General features: G+C 42.0%; 1 long non-coding RNA gene across 2 annotated transcripts in view; it reads left to right on the top strand.

The window, feature by feature from the left end:
* Positions 1-314: 314 nt before the first annotated feature.
* Positions 315-16,114, top strand: part of LOC102489393 (uncharacterized) — a 27,648-nt gene continuing 11,848 nt past the window's right edge. Inside the window, exons 1-4 of one of the 2 annotated variants that reach the window (XR_001370993.1) lie at positions 315-390; positions 4,129-4,280; positions 5,571-5,676; positions 5,759-5,837. This is a non-coding gene — a long non-coding RNA (uncharacterized LOC102489393). Of the gene's footprint in view, positions 391-4,128; positions 4,281-5,570; positions 5,677-5,758; positions 5,838-16,114 lie in introns of those variants that run through there. The other variant, XR_335708.1, reaches the window with a different exon arrangement.

Genomic DNA, 16,114 nt, shown 5'->3' with positions numbered 1-16,114 from the left:
AAGTCTTGCACCGACATCGACATCAGGTGCATGTAATAGCAGGGTAGCAATCTGAAAATCGTCAGGGTGTGCCCACATGTTTTAAGAAAGGACAGCTGGGTAGGTTCGGTGAGAACGCGTTGCTGTTTCCAGAGAAGCCCTACGGCCTCCCTGCCCAAACCTTTGCTCTATTGCAGCGCTCGCCCAGAACCTGTGCTGCGTGTCCCGCGCGCATGCGCCGTCCTAGGTCACGTGGCCCTCTCACTAGAAGTCCCGTGACCTGCAACGGCTCCCAGCGTCAGTTGCCTGGCGGTTCCCGCTAAAGACGACGCGCAGGCGAGAGCGGCAGTTGGGGCTGGGCAGGCATGTCCTTCCCTCCATCGAGGACCTGGTCAGTTACATGAAGAGGAGGTATTGGACTCCCAGCCCCTCCAGGTGCGGGAGCTCACTTGGCTGCAACTACTCAAGGGCGCGGCCCCTCCTGTGCCCCTGCGGCTGCCCTGCCCCGTGCGGGTCTGCGCCCTCCTGCGGCCAGCTCGCTGAGGGTGAGCGTTTGGACCAGGGAGCTGGGCCGGCTGCGGACAGGGCTGCTCCTGTGCCGCTGCGGACGGAGGGCCGTGTCCGTGTGCAGGGCGAGGGGTGCGCGTGGGGCAGGGGGTGCGCGTGGGGCGGGGGATGCGCGTGAGCCTGGGCTGTGTCAGGGCTGCGTCCCTCAGGCCTGAGTCATGAGGACCTTGGGGATGACTTCCTCTGCGTTTGAATCCGTTATCCAGGTCACCACAGAAGTATTGTATCGATAGTTCAGGTCGCCTAGAAGTGAGCGAGGGTCCAAGGCATGTTCTCTCTGAGTCCCTCGTGAAAGTAGCTCACGTAAACAGAAATACCAAGGAGTATGCATATTCTATCCACACTCCACTAAGTTAGCATTTTTGCAAAGATGCTTTTATTCAGTGTGATACTGACTTGCAAGCATAGTTTGCTGTGGATGCAAAACTTTGGGAAACACAAAATAGTTATTTGAGAATAAAACAATGTTATTTATAATTATGTTACAAATGTATCAGTAAAATTTACCGCAGCCATGCATCTGTATATTCATGGTTTCTTGAGTGGTCAATATATCTGATGTGTGAGGAAGGTTTTTAAAAATTATTTACTTTTTATTTCTAGAGGGTAATGTGGATGCACGAGAGAGAAAGCGAGAGCGCACAAATAATCCACTGTGGGGCTTGGTCACGCTGCAGTCGTTTTTATCTCCATCCCTAGGATTGGAGTCATACATGCAGAAGCACCTGATATGTTTTGCAAGTTTTTTTTTTTTAAACTTTTTAGGGCAGTGGTATGTGTGAGGTGGTTGTGTTTATCTAAAAATGACGGTGCACTTGTGCTATACCTCTTTGTGGTTGTGGTAATTCAAAGGGTGTGATGGAGTATTGTATGTCTTATTTTTGTATGTTTATATGTCATATTTAAATATCTACAATTCTCAGTTACTTACTGATTGGTGAGAATCTGGTAGGTGTATTCACGTGTTTGGCTTGGAAGTGTCTGTGTACATTTGCAATTAAGTTTAGGTCATGATTTTTTTGTCACAGGGTGTAGGGTTGAGTATATTTGGAGGGTGTGAGATGTCTGTACCATCAAAGACTTCAGGTTGGATATTTGTAATTTGGTGTTTATGAGAACATTTTCTGTGTTTTCCCCACGAACGCTGGGAATTTGTGTATAATGGCAGGTTTGTAAGGATTATCAGTTTGTGTATGTAAGTTATGTTAGGGAGCATGCTCGTGTATTTATTGTGGTGGGCAATCTGTTTGGGTTGTATACTTGGAGGACAGAGAAAGGCTATTTGTGTTTTCAGGGTATGTTGTGTAGTTATGTGTATTTCTATTTGTGAGTTTTTAAAAGCTACGTGTCTCTTAAATGTTTTTGCTTCTTGGGACCAGCAGATGGCGTCTGGTTACGTCACTGGATTCCCATGTAATCAACCATGGTTTGAGTCTTGGACTCGACAACTTAAAACTCAGGCTAGGTGTGTGTGCATGCGTGTCCAAGAGGAGAATGGAGGAGAAAGGATTTCAGCATGGCCATTACCCCTGGGAAGTGATTCTAATTTTCTGTCCCTCCAGTGAGTTCATATCGCCTATAGCAAAAATCTCTCTTTAAAAAAAAAAAAAATGCTTTGCTTCTTTTTCCCTTTGATTTCCTTCTCACCCTTCCCCATTTCCCACCATCCTCCTGTACTGTCTCTAAGTATCCACAATTGTTCTCCATGCCTTTATATCTTCCAGTCTTTCAGTTTCTGCCATAGAGTACTAGACATTCAGTATACAGTAAGTGGGGACCTGCAATGCTTCACTTAGCAGTTAATCTTCCATGCTCATCCACTTTCTATCAAATGCCAGGGTCTTGCTGGTTTGTGTGTGTGGCTGAGTAGTATTCCATAGTGTATATTTGCCACACTTTTTCAATCCATTCATCTGTTTGTGGCCATTTGGGTTGGTCTCAGGTCTTAGTAATTGTGAATGATAACATCTTTAACTGGTTTGATATAAAATGTATTCACGCTGGGAAATTCACTTTACAAGCTGTAAGGATAGATAGTGGTTGAATGTATTAAAAAAAGGAAAAGGAAACTACGTGTGGATATCTCAGTGTGCGAAGGAGCATGTGTGACTGTTTGGATGAGTCATAGGATGAATATATGCAGTTGTGAGGTGGCGTTCTTCATTTTCTATTCTGGTAGATGTATGTGTTACTTCTCTGAGAATATTTGGAAGTCTGTGATTATGAATATTCAAGTAGTGAAAAGTTACGTGAGTATTTGTGGAGATAGGGTTCCATGTTTGCATATTTGTAGTGTGCAAAGCTCTCGTGGCTGTGTGGACAGTTACATGTTAACGGGTATGTTCAAGGAGCTTTGCAGTTTGGATGACTATTTTTTGAGGGTATATATTTGCATCTTTCAATAGAGGATTAATCGTGGCATATATTCTAGGCATTGAGTATGTATGTATCTAATAGTTAGGGTTCTGTCTTCATATAGAGGGTAATAGTAATGTATTCGTATGTTTTAGTGGCATATGGTTATTTCTTAGTACACTTGGGCACTACATGAAACAATGTCATTGACAGGCTGTATATATGGTTATGGTCCCCTAAAGACCATAAAGGGGCTTCCACCTAGCCTCAGCATGTAGTAGGTTGAACCATGTAGTTTTTGCATGTTTATGCCATGATGTGCACACAGCAATGAAATTGTCTAATGGTGAGCTTCTCAGAATGGGATATCCCAGCTCATCCTGGGATAATATAGGATTTGAAAGTAATATTATATGTATTTAGAAATGGTATACTGAAGATATTTCTATGTGTTTTGGCCGTGTCTACTGCTTTTCATGTATATCCATCAATAGGTAGACGATTGTGTTGTTTATTTATAGAGTAAGGGATTGTTAGGAGTATGCAAAGTGTATTGCTTTGGAGAATGCTAGTGTGTTACTTCATGTATTTGTGAATATTTGGGCGATGAGATGGAAATATTGTGTTCTGGAGATGTGGGTTATTATATATATGAGGGATACATATATTCAGGTTTGGAATTATTTTTTTACGAATACACATGCGCGAGAGTGTGGATGTATCTGAAAGTGTAAAGATTGTGTTTTGCGTGTATCTGTGAGTGTGAGTAGTGTGTCTTTACTCATGGTGAATTTTGAGTGTGTGTATATATAACAGGTTTATAAGCCTATCAGTACTTTTTGGGGTCCTCTCTGTCCTGGAATGTAATATTTGTAGAATGAGATAGTATTGTTTTAACGTATGTGTGTTCTCAGCATTTGTGAGGTAGACTTGCAGGTTTTTTGAGAATAGATTGTAGCTATGCTTGTATGTGAGTTTATGGGGCTGGTATGTTTTGTATTCTAGGAGATGTCATAGGTTCAGTGTATGTATTTTAATACAGAGAGGCTGTGTAGGGGGTTCCTCGTATTCAGGAATTTTGAATTTTGCATATTTTGGGAAATGTGTGGCGCTGTGTGTGGGTTTCATTTTTGCTCTTGTGTGACAACTGTTTATGTTCTTGGTGGCTTTTGAGAGTTTGGCCGTGAAGGGTGTTCATTGTGTACATGTGGGTACTGTCTCTTCCAGGCCATTACTAGGTGGCTGCAGGTACTGCTGGCTCCTCATGGATATGGCTGATGAGTGAGAACAACTTCCACTACAGGATCCTGCCACTGAAAACCTGCATACGTGCAGCCTGCTACCATCTTGTTCCTGGGAAGGATATAGTTGTGTATCTGGTAAGTCTCCAGTAGCCTATCTCTGAAGCTTCAGGGCCAAGCAGGTCCTCACCAGGGTCCCAAAGTTGAGAGAAGCTTTGCATTTATGTACAAGGAGCCAAGTCATGTCTCAGTGAGTTAGGGTCAAAAACGGAGTCAAACACATGAGGCATCTGGGGCCAGCAGTGGGCCTAGTCGTTATGGTGCTGGACTCTCACATGGCTAACTGCAGTTTGAGTCCCAGACCCACAGGCTTGAAACTCATGTCAGGTGCATGTGCGTGTGTGTGTGTGTGCATGTATGTGCATGTCCAAAATCCCAGAAGGAGAATGGGAGAGAAGGAATTGTGACATGGCCAACCTTCCCTGAAGAGCGAATTCTCACTTTCTCTCTCATTGTCTCTCTTCTCTCTGGTGAGTACAAATGCCCTATGGCAAAAACCTTAAGAAAAAAAAAAAAAAACATGAGACATCTCCTTTTCCTAGTGAAGCTCTTTGCTATTTCTTCCTGAAGGTCTGTACAACAAAAGCACAATTTAATTAAGTAACCAAAGGTAGTTCCTGATGTGTCCTTGTAAGAGGTGTCATCCAGTGTCTTTGGGGGCAAAAGCTGAATCAGCTTCATGGTGGATGTCTTTGGGCAGATCCTGACACTCCCAGCAGAGCTGGGCTGTAACTCTAGAGTAACATGGTGAAGGAAATAGGAAGTAGAGATTGAAAACTTTAGAACAGGCTTGGAGAGTGGTCCAAGGAAGCCTGAGTTGGCCCTGGCTATAGTTCTTGGACAAAAGCCAGACAGGGAGACTGAGTAGTGACACTCCAAGTTTGGGTGCAGGTGGGGGTGACCAGCTTGTATACTCCTTACCAGGACACCCCAGAGTGCCGGCATAGGTCTGCCATAGCTGAGCAGAGATGTACATGGAGCCTGCTCTAGTAGGTGAGGAAGGTGGGCATTAATGAGAAGAGGAGCTGTGTCTGTACCTCTGCGCATGGTCTGAAGGGTGAGGGGAAAGCCTGCTGGGATAGTATGCCCGTCACTTGCTTTAGATCATCTGTCATGGGAGGCTCCTGACCCCAAAGATGGAACAAATCCAATTGCCTTGAAATGTGTCACCTGCTGGTTCTGGCCCTCCATCTCTGACAGGTTGGGAGCTGACCTGAAAGAGGCTGGGTCAGTGAAGTGACAGGAACAGAGGGTGGGAGGCTCAGTCTTAGGGGTAAGGGATGAGACCTGGATACACTGGAAGAGGTGGCTCTGTTGTTCCTGAGCCCATTGGGCCTGATCTCCTTTCTTGTCTCTGTCCCCTGTTAGCTGCAAACCAAGAGAGGGAGCCCAGTGACCAAGAACCTCCAGCTGCCCTCATATCCTCCTCTGCTTCTATAGGACCCATCAGGATTTCTGGGCCTTGCTTCCTAGGGTGAGTTATTTTGGGCCTTTTCTTCCCTGTGGCGAATCCTCCTGCTTGAAACATGCTGAGAGTGCCCTTTTGGGTGTTCTAGTAACCGGTTTCCTGTGGGACACATGGACCCCTCACTTCCCTTTCTGTCTGAGGCTAACATGATGACAGCACATTGACCACCTAGTGTTATGCTGGATTAGTGAAATGCAGCATTGTCTTCTTTCATATTTTATATCATTATGTATGTTAAATAAGATACTCTACAGTGTATACCAGGTAGATCTTCTTGGACGTTTTGTTTGTTTGGTTGGTGCTCTTTTTTTTTTTTTTTCCAATCGAAAGTCATAAATCTTGAGTTTTAGGGGATAAGAACAGTCAAATCTCAGTATCCCAAGTCAGCACTAAAAATCACCCAACCCAGTGCAGGAATGACTGCTGGAGTGACTGAGTTGGAGTATGCTAAATGTTCTTGGGGTAATGTTTTCGGGGTGTATTTTATGGGACTTACCTTGGACCCATGTCAAGAGACAAAATAAATCTTCAGCTTTGTCCTAAGGGTTCCCTCTGACGAGGGCCTTAGAATCCTCTGAATGCCCTATATCCCAGGAGTTGATGGGAAAATTATTTGTCCCCATCTCAGTCCACACTGTGAGGACCCAGGGCCCTACAAAGACAAAGAGGGTCAGATTACACCAAGAAAGAGAAAGTGCATTACTGAGGTTCTACTTACACACTGGAGGCCATTCTGATTTCTCCTGGGAAAGCCTAGGGTCCCACAGAGGAGGCCATGGTCAGAGGGACATAGAAACAAGGCTCAATACACAGACCCAGGGTAAGGTCATGAAGCTGACTGGACCTCAGAACAGAGCAAGGGAGGCCAAAAATGAGGAACTAGGCCTGAGGCAGGTTGTGCCTATACAGGCGGTGGTGGAGGGATCATGTCGGGGTATGACATCCCTCACCAACAGCCCACAAGTCCCTCAACCACTATCCTTTGCCCAGACTGAGACCCTGGAACTGTAAAGAGCAGGGAACACTGAAGTGGCAGTTTGTAGCTCAGGCATTTAGTCCTTCCTTCAAGATAAGACTTCACTCCTCCATTAATTGAGCAACAAATATGTTCGTAGTGCCCTCGATTAGAATTGGGGTGTGTAGTAGCCCAAGATGTCTTCAGGGGAACGCCCAGAAACCTAATCAGATATGGGGAAAATGTGGCTGGAGGGGCCAAACAGGGCCGCTGGCAGTGGGAGGCAGGAGTCCTTACAGGGCCTGATTGGGGTGATCCTTCCATATGGGGATTCTACCATGTTGGGGGAGCTTCATCACCAGAGGAGGTACCCAAGATGTCACCTCTCGTTTAAAGTATGTCCTCGGCATTGTGCACCTCCTCATTGGTTGGAAAGTTCTTGGAGCAGCCTGGATCAGGTGAAGAGTCTCAGGTCTGAGAGCTGCTCAAATCCTTCAGACCCAATGGAGGCTTTGTGACACCCATGACCTTGGGAATGCAAATCAACCTCCCTGCGGTTCAGCTTGCTTATTTGCAAAATGGGGTGTGGTGCTAACAAGACAAGATTTTGAAAATTCAGTTTAATAGCCATCCAGACTCTGTAGTAAATGGCTCATAGCCAGTCCCTGTCATACATGATACTTTGTCTATTTTATGTTAGTCTCAGGCTGACTCTGGGAGTTTGACATGCTGTGGGGTCATCCTCTTGCTCATCTAACAGCTTTAGAAAACATGGTCAGTGTCCCCCATTGGAGGATGGAGGACCTGGGAGAGCTGCAGTAGTGAAAAGATTATGTAGAAGACTAAAAAGTCAGGGATATAAAATGAAGGACATGGTATGAACAATGTAAAACCAGCAGAAAAATAGAACAGCACATCTTCTATGTGAAAGAAAACAAAGCAGAACAGAAGGAAAGTGAACCAAGAAGTTTGTCAAACAAAAAAGTAATAACAGGCCATCCAGTGGCATAGTGATTAAGGCAGCAAGATATGATAAGGCTGACTGCATGGTTTGAGTTTCAGATCTCTCTCTCTCTCTCTCTCTCTCTCTCTCTCTCTCTCATTCACTCACTCCCCAAAAAAGATAAGCAATGAGATGATAGATGTACACCTCATATTAGATGTTAGGGTAGACAGTGCCATGAAATAGTTCACAGACTTGGGGATTGGGGGATAAATGCAGAGAAAAGGTTTCTTCACTTTGACTGAGAAGAAAGGGGCCAGATGCAGAGGGCTGCATCAGTCCTGAATGTGGGGGCTAGGAATTCTTGCTAGAAGTTCCATGGGGACCTGCAGAACTTAGAATGTTAATGTGAGCAGCCCAGTGGAAAACAGGTACTTTGCTATGATTAATGCTTATTTTTGTGAATAATGTTCTGTTTTTTCCTTTACAATAAAATTCACATTAGTAAATGTAGTAATATTATAGTGAGCTTACCAAATGTAATTTGGAATGAACTTTATAATGATTTTATTTATTGTGCTGATATTCATATTATGAAATTAAATGTTTTTTAAAGTTTATTTCATGAAAGAGATAGGTAGAAAAAAGAAAAATACAAGCAACCTTGGTAGGGTCTCATACTGCTGTTTGTTCCATCCTGCCTGAGCTACTGTGAATAGCCAGCTTCATTTCCTCTTGAACCTGAAAAATATCCTACTGTATTGATGTGTATTTGTTCATCAAATCAGCCGTTGATAGACAATGGGACTGTTATCCTTTTGGTAGTTGGCAGTAGTGCTTCTGTGGATGTTTGTGTATAGGATTTTATTTCAATACCAGTTTTTAATTATTTTGTAATATGCCTAGGAATGGAAATCCCTGGATGTTATGGTAATTCTATGTATATACTTTTAATTTATTTTATACATTTCAATCACTGTACATCATTTAGCTTGCGAAGTGAATTTATCAACATGAAAGATACTTTACTCCAGTCCAGCTGAGGATGCTATAGACATCATCATCAACTGATAATAACTATTCTGAGTTCTTTGACTTCCTTGATTAGGTTTATCCCTAGGTACCTTTTACATTTTGTGACTATGGTAAAGGGATTATTCAGTTATACCTTGATCCACTTGTTGTTTGTATATAGAAATGCTATAGATTTTTGGATGTTGATTTTATATCCTGCCACTTTACTGTATTCATTTATTACTTCCAGAAGTTTTTTCATGGATACCTTTGGTTTCTCTATGTATACCATCATGTCATCTGCAGATAGAGATATTTTCAAAACTCTTCTATCAATATTTAAATGCCTTTTATATTATTCTGTTTTCTGATTGCAGTGGCTAGGACTTTCAGAACTATATTGAAAAGGAGTGGAGAAACTGGGCAACCTTGTCTTTATCAGTTTTTAGTAGAAAGCTTTCAACTTTTCCCCATTGAGTATAATGCTGGCTCTAGAATTTTTATTGACAGCTTTTAGTGTGTTGAGAAATGACCCTTCTATGCCAATTTTGTTGAGCTTTTTTTTTAAAAAAAATTATTTTTAACTTTATTTATTTATCTTAATTTGGCGAGAGAGATAGAAAGTAAGCCACCAGGTCTGGGACTTGAACTGCAATTGGCTAGATGGGAGTCCAGTGCCCTTAACCACTATACCTCCTGCCAGCCACCAAATTTGCTGAATCTTAATCATGAAGAGATGTGTTTTGTCAAATTATTTTTCTGCATCGATTGAAATGACCATATGGTTTCTTTCTTTTATTATGGTGTAATACATTTATGGTTTTGCGTATATTGAACCACCCTTTTATCCCCAGAATAAAGCCTACCTGGTCATGATGAATACTATTTTTTATATGTTGTTAGATATGTTTGGCAAGTATCTTGTTGAGAATCTTTGCATCTTTATTCATCAATAATATTGGTTTGAGTTTTCCTTTTCTGTCATGTCTTTATCTGTTATGGGGATAAAGATGATGGAGGCGTCATAAAATGAATTTGGAGGATTCTTTTCTTTTAGATCTTTAGAATAATTTGAGAAGAATGGGGGTTAACTCTTCTTTAAAAGTTTTGTAGAATTCAGAAGTGAAGTCATCAAGGCCTGATATTTTCCTTTTTGGGAGGTTATTTATTACGGATTCAATCTCACTTCTCATTAGTTTGAATAGGCTTTCTATGTCATCTTCATTCAATCTTGGTAGATTATATGTGTCTAGGAAGATCTCGCCATTCCCATTCTTGTTTTGATCTGCATCTCCCTTATGATGAGGGATGTTAAGCATTTCTTCTATCATATGCTTTTTGACTGTTCATATATCTTCCTTAGAGAGTTGTTTATTCAGTTAATTTTCCCATCTTTTAATTCAGTTAATCTTTTTCTTCTGTGTAAGCCACTTGAGTTCCCTGTGTATTCTGGTTATCAGTCCCTTATCTGAGGCACATTTAACAGAAATTCTCTACCATTATGAGGGATGCCAATTCACACCAGTTATGGTGTCTTTTGCTGTGCAGAAACTTCTTAATCTGTTGTAATCTCACCTGTCTATCTTGGAGATTATTGGCTGTGCCTTGGGGGTCTTACTTAAGAAGTCTTTGCCTATCCCAAAGTCTCCCAGAGTTTTCCACCAGTAGTTTTATAATTTGCGATCTTAGGTTTAGATCTTTGATCCACTTTGAGTTGATTTTTGTTAATGGTGACAGATAGGGGTTCAGATTCATCTTTCTGCAGGTGGATACCCAGTTTTTCCAGCACCATTTGCTAAAGAGGTTTCCCTTTTCCCACTGGATTAACTGATATCCTTTGGTCAAAGATCAGTTGGCTATATATTTTGGAGTTTATTTTTGGGGTGTCTACTCTGTTCCATTAGTCCTCATGTCTATTTTTGTGCCAATACCATGCTGTTTTGATTATCACAGCTTTGTAATATATTTTGGGATCAGTATGTGAGATGCCCCCTACTCCACTCTTGTGCAAAATGTCTTTGGCAATGTGGTATTTTATGATTCCACACAAATTTTATGATTTTTTTTTCTAGATCTGTGAATAATATCTCTTGTAATTTTATAGGGATTGCATTAAATATGTAGATTAATATGGGTAAGATTACCATTTTGATTATATTAATTCTGCCAATCCAGTAACATGGGATATCCTCCTACTTTTTTGTGTCCTTTTCAGTTTCCTTTTTTTTTTTAAAATTTTTGGAGAGGTTTTTGCTCTAGGACACATGCACTCGCCAGACAGAGAGACAGAGACAGAAAGCAAGAAATCACCCCCCCCCCGCACCGGGGGGATGGCCACACCACAATCCCTTATCCTCTATTCTCCTCGGGATCTTGGGCACAAATGCAAACGTGCCCAGCATGAGTTTTAAGCCACCGAGTTGGGACTCGAACCACGGTCAACTACATGGGAGTCCAGCGACATAGCCATTACACCAACTGCTGATCTCCTCAATTTCCTTTTTAAGATTTTCATAGTTTTTCTTATAGAGGTCTGTGACTTCCTTGGTTAATTTTATTCCTAAGTATCTTTTGCTTCTTGTGGCTATGGGAAATGGGATTACTTTCCTCACTTCTGTCTCTGTCTGCTTGTTGGTTGAATATAGACATGCTATAGAGTTTTCTAAGTTAATTTTGTATCCTGCCCCTTTACTGTGTGCATTTATTACTTCAAGAAGTTTTTTTGTTGATACTATTGGGTCTTCTATGTATACAATCATGTCATCTGCAAACAAATAATTCCAGCTCTTCTTTTGCTATTGGAATGACTTTTATTTTCTTCTCTTGTTTGATCTCATTAGCTAGGATTTGCAGTACTATATTGAATAGGAGCAAAGAAAGTGGGCAGCCTTGTCTTGTACCAGTTTTTAGTAGAAACGCTTTCAGCTTTTCCCCATTCAGTATAATGTTAGCTATAGGTTTTTCATATATGATTTTTATTATGCTGAGAAATAATCCTCTGCCAATTTTATGGCAAGTCTTAATCATGAAAGGATGTTGTGTTTTGCCAAATGCTTTTTCTGCATCAATTGAAATCTTTCTTTCTGTTAACATGATGTATTACATTTATGGTTTTGCATATGTTGAACCACTCTTGCATCCCTGGAATAAGGCCTACCAGGTTGTGATGAATAACCTTTTTTATATGCTGTTGAATACATTTAGCAAGTATCTTGTTGAGAATTTTTGCATCAATATTCATTAGAGATATAGATCTTATAGGTCTATAGATTTCCTTTTGTTATAACCTCATCCATTTTAGGAATGAGGGTAGTGGAGAGTTCATAAAATGAATTGGGAAGGATTCCTTCCTTTTGGATCTCTATAAACAGTGTGAGTAGGATGGGGGTTACTTCTTTAAATGTTTTGTAAAATTCAGCAGTGAAGCCATCAGGAACTGGACTTTTCTTCATTGGGAGGTTATTTATTACTGATTCAATCTCATTGCTTGTTATAAGCCTGTTCAGGCTTTCAATGTCCTCTTAAGTCAATCTTGGTAGATTATATATCTCTACGAATTTGTCCATCTCATCTAGGTTTTCTTTTCTTTTCTTTTCTTTTCTTTTCTTTTCTTTTTTTTGTTAACTCTAAATATCAAATGGAAATTACATTATCCTTACTGGCCCTGGAGATCTGAGAAGGTAGAACATATGAACAGGACTTCATTTTAAAAAAAAATTAAAAGAATTATTTTATTTAACTTTATTTATTATTATTGTTACTTTCCAGTTTAACCATACAGACAGAGAGAGAGAGGGAAAGTGAGAAAGCAAGCCACCAGATTCAGGTCTTGAACCACGGTTGGCCAAGTGGGAGCACCTTCAATCACTGCACCACCTGCCAGCCCCCCAGGTTTTCTTATTTGTTGGCATATAGTCACTCACAGTATCCTCTAATAGTGTTTTGTATTTCTGTTATATCTGTTGTAATGTTGCCTGTTTCATTTCAACTTTGACTTACCTGGTTCCTTTCTCTCTTCTTCTTAACTAGTCTAGCTAATGGTGTGTCAATCTTGTTTATCTATTCAAAGAACTAGGTTTTGCTTTCATTTCTTTTCTGTATAATTTATTTTCTATTTCATTAATTTCTGCTTAAATCTTTATTTCTTTTTGGGGGGTGGGGGGAGAGGTTTTTGCTACAGGGCAAGTGCACTCACCAGAAAGACAGAGACAGAGAGATTAGAAAGAGAGAAATCACCCCTTAGGGGGTATGGCCACACCACAGTCCCTTCTCCTCCATTCTCCTCTCAGGATCTTGAGCATGCACGCACACGTGCCTGTCATGAGTTGAAGCCACTGGGTCCGGGATTCAAAATGCAGTTGACTACATGGGAGTCCAGCAACATAGCCATTACACCAACTGCTGGTCCCTCTGCTCGAATCTTTATTATTTCTTTACTCCTGGCATTTTTGGGATTTAAAAAAAAAATTAGTGTGTCTCTCTTTATTCTTTTTTTATTAATTTTTAAAGTTATTATTCATACATTTTTGTTGTTTTTCCAATTCCCTGAGGCATGATGTTAGGTTGTCCTTTTGCCACCTCTCCATCTTTTTCTTTTGTGCACTAATTGCTATGAACTTCTCTTATGACTGCTTTTGCTGTGTCCCATAAATTATGGAAACTTGTGTACTCATTATCATTTGTTTCCATTAATCTTTTGATTTTAGTCTTAATATCTTCTATCATCATGATGTCATTCAGAAGTAGGTTACTTAGTTTCCATCTATTTGTGTATTTTAGAGGGCTTTTCCTGAGATTAATATTAAGTTTGATTCCATCATGGTCGGAGAAGATGTTGGATATAGTTTTTATGCTTTTGAATGTGTAAAGGTTTTGTGCTCTACAGTGTGGTCAGTCCTCAAGAAAGTACCATGCAGGCCTGAGAAAAATGTGGAAAGGTCTATAGATGTCTATCAAGTCCATCTGATTTATGGTATCTTTTAGGTCCTGGATCTCCTTGCTTATATTTTGTATCACTAACCTGTCTAAAGAAGATAATGGGGGTGTTGAGACCTACAACAGTTATTGTGTTAGTCTATCTCTTCTTTTAGACCTCACAGTCATTCCTTTACATATTTGGGTGCTCCTGAGTTCAGTGCATAGATATTTATAAGCGTTATATCTTCTTGGGATTCTTATGGTTTTTGTCTTAAAGTCTTTTTTGTCCAAAATCAGTATAGCGAATTCTGCACTTTTCTGGTTTCTATTTGCATGAAATGCCTTTTTCCAGCTCTTCCCTTTAAGTCTTTGTATGTCTTTATCAATGGGATGAATTTCTTGTAGGCAGCAGATGGAGGGTTTCTGATTTTTAATCCATTCAGCCAGTCTGTGTCTCTTGATCTGAGAATTTAATACATTAACATTCAATGTTATTATAGATATTTCTGTGATGGACTAAAAAAGATAAGAAAAATGGTGTATGTTAGGCTAAAATGCATTCCATAGGCCTGCCACACCCACCCCATAGAGCAGAATAAAAAAGAAGGATGTGGTTACATTTAACAAAAGACACACTGCTCTACCTCTGTAAACTGCTAACAGACTGCTGGTAAAGGAATATAACAACCCTTGCAGCCCTTCCTCCCTTGCAACACCCCTCACCCCAACCCTTGCAGCCCTTCTTCCCTTACAACCCCCCTCACCCCAACCCTTGCAAAGTGTAATGTTCCCTTGTGGGTTTTGTGCTTAAATGCTCTGTAAAGCTGTGGATTGGGGCTGTCATCCCAAACACTACCTGCCAGTGGTAAGGCCAGCAGTCCCTGTCCAGGATGGCAGTCTCTGACCAGGAATAAAGACTCCTAAAACTTTAATTTCTTGGTGACCTCAGTCTTCATAATGTCTCACGCCACAACATTTGGCAGTCCCAGAGGCATCTAGTTCAGTGCAGGGCATTGGTCCTGGCTGAGGGCCAACAGAGGTCTGGGACTCGAACTGCAGTCGACTACATAGGAGTCCAGCAACATAGCCATTACACCAACTGCTGGTCCCTCCGCTCGGAGAGGTCTGGTCGGAGTTTCAGGGAGGTGCTCTCTGACTTTATCAGGGCCTTGAGAATTCTGTCTGGATTTTCTGGCTGGCACTCAGGCCATTGCCAAACCCTTGGGCAGGGAGGAGAAGCCCAGAGATTGCCTTGGTTGTCTGTTGGTGAGTGGTTTCTCTTCTTGCTCTCTCTGCCTTTTCTGGAGACAGAGGTCTATTCATGGCAGGATGTTCCTTTGTCCTAGGAGTTGGGGGTGCTGCTTTTGGAGCAGGTTACTCAGGCTGTGTTGGATCCAGAGATCTGTGAGACCCTCCGTTGGTTCTGTCGCTCCACTGGGTCTTGCCTTCTCTGCCAGCAGCAGGTCTTCCTTGACTTTCTAGTTGGTTTCTTTTTGAGTGACTGCAGGGCAAGCATTTTGTCCTCTCACCTTCAACCCCTCAAACTCTTTGCCCTCACCTTCAGGGGTTCTCCAATGCACTCTTGTTTTGGGAGACTACCATGTTCCTAAAGTGGAAAGGCACTTGGGGAGGAAGGAAGAACCAGGATTCCCCCATCCCCTGATCTCTGTCTAGTTCAGATTGCTGCTCCTGTTGTGTAAGGGGCTATCTGGGAAATGAGAGTATTGAGATTTGGTGATCAGTAAGGGCACAGGCCTATCAGGTTCGGCGAACAGAGATTCACCAAGCCACTGGCTAGAGGGCCTCTTGTTCATGGGTTCAACTAAACCAAAGCACTCCTGGGAGTCTAGGATCAGAAGAGTTCCTTGCATCTAGGGTAAGGCCTCTGAGGAACATTCCTCAGCCCCAGGTTGAGGACTCTCTGGCCCGAGACAACTGGTTAAAACAAAATTTAAAATTAAATTGTGGAAACGAGCCTTTGTCTGTCTCTTTGCCAGCTGTTTATTCAGCAGCCATTTCTGCTAAACCTACTAACTCTGTGGGGCTCAGAGGTGAGCCTGGGGGGGAGTTCACTTAATGAGAAGTGGGCTCCGAGGAAGTGACTGGTTACAGAAAGGGGGCTTGGATTCCAGAGCCCCCAGGAAGAAACTCATTGGATAGAGCTGGACACACCACCACATCCCAGAGTCTGAGTTTGGTCCTGTTCGGTGGTGAGGTTCATTGACCCTGTGCCGTGACAGTGGACACAGGGAGGGGAGTTATTTTCTGCTTGAGATAATCTGAAACATATTCTTCCTGGCCATTGTGGGCTGAAATGTTTGTCATTGCCTACCTTGTGTTTGAGGAGACCCACTAGAAGCTGGACACCCCATTGTTCCCCGAGGCTGGGTCTAGGTTTCATCCCATGCCATGGTGATGGGCGGGGGCCAACTATCAGGTCTGTCTCCTCTTTGGGACAATTTGTATCATTTTTCTTGTCTTGTTTATCATTGTTCGGTGTCGTCTCCCCTTGTTTGTTTTGTGGATTAAAGCTCCAGGGAGTTGCTTATTGTTGTCAAAGTCTATGTAGTCGGCGCCCGGCGGAAGCCGCGCGGGGCGCGGGTGATCAAGCCCCC

The sequence above is a fragment of the Tupaia chinensis genome, unplaced genomic scaffold (assembly GCF_000334495.1).
Source record: "Tupaia chinensis unplaced genomic scaffold, TupChi_1.0 Scaffold000506_1, whole genome shotgun sequence".
NCBI lineage: Eukaryota > Metazoa > Chordata > Mammalia > Scandentia > Tupaiidae > Tupaia > Tupaia belangeri.
Note: the sequence above shows the minus strand (reverse complement) of the source record. Positions and strands in the feature narration are given on the sequence as shown.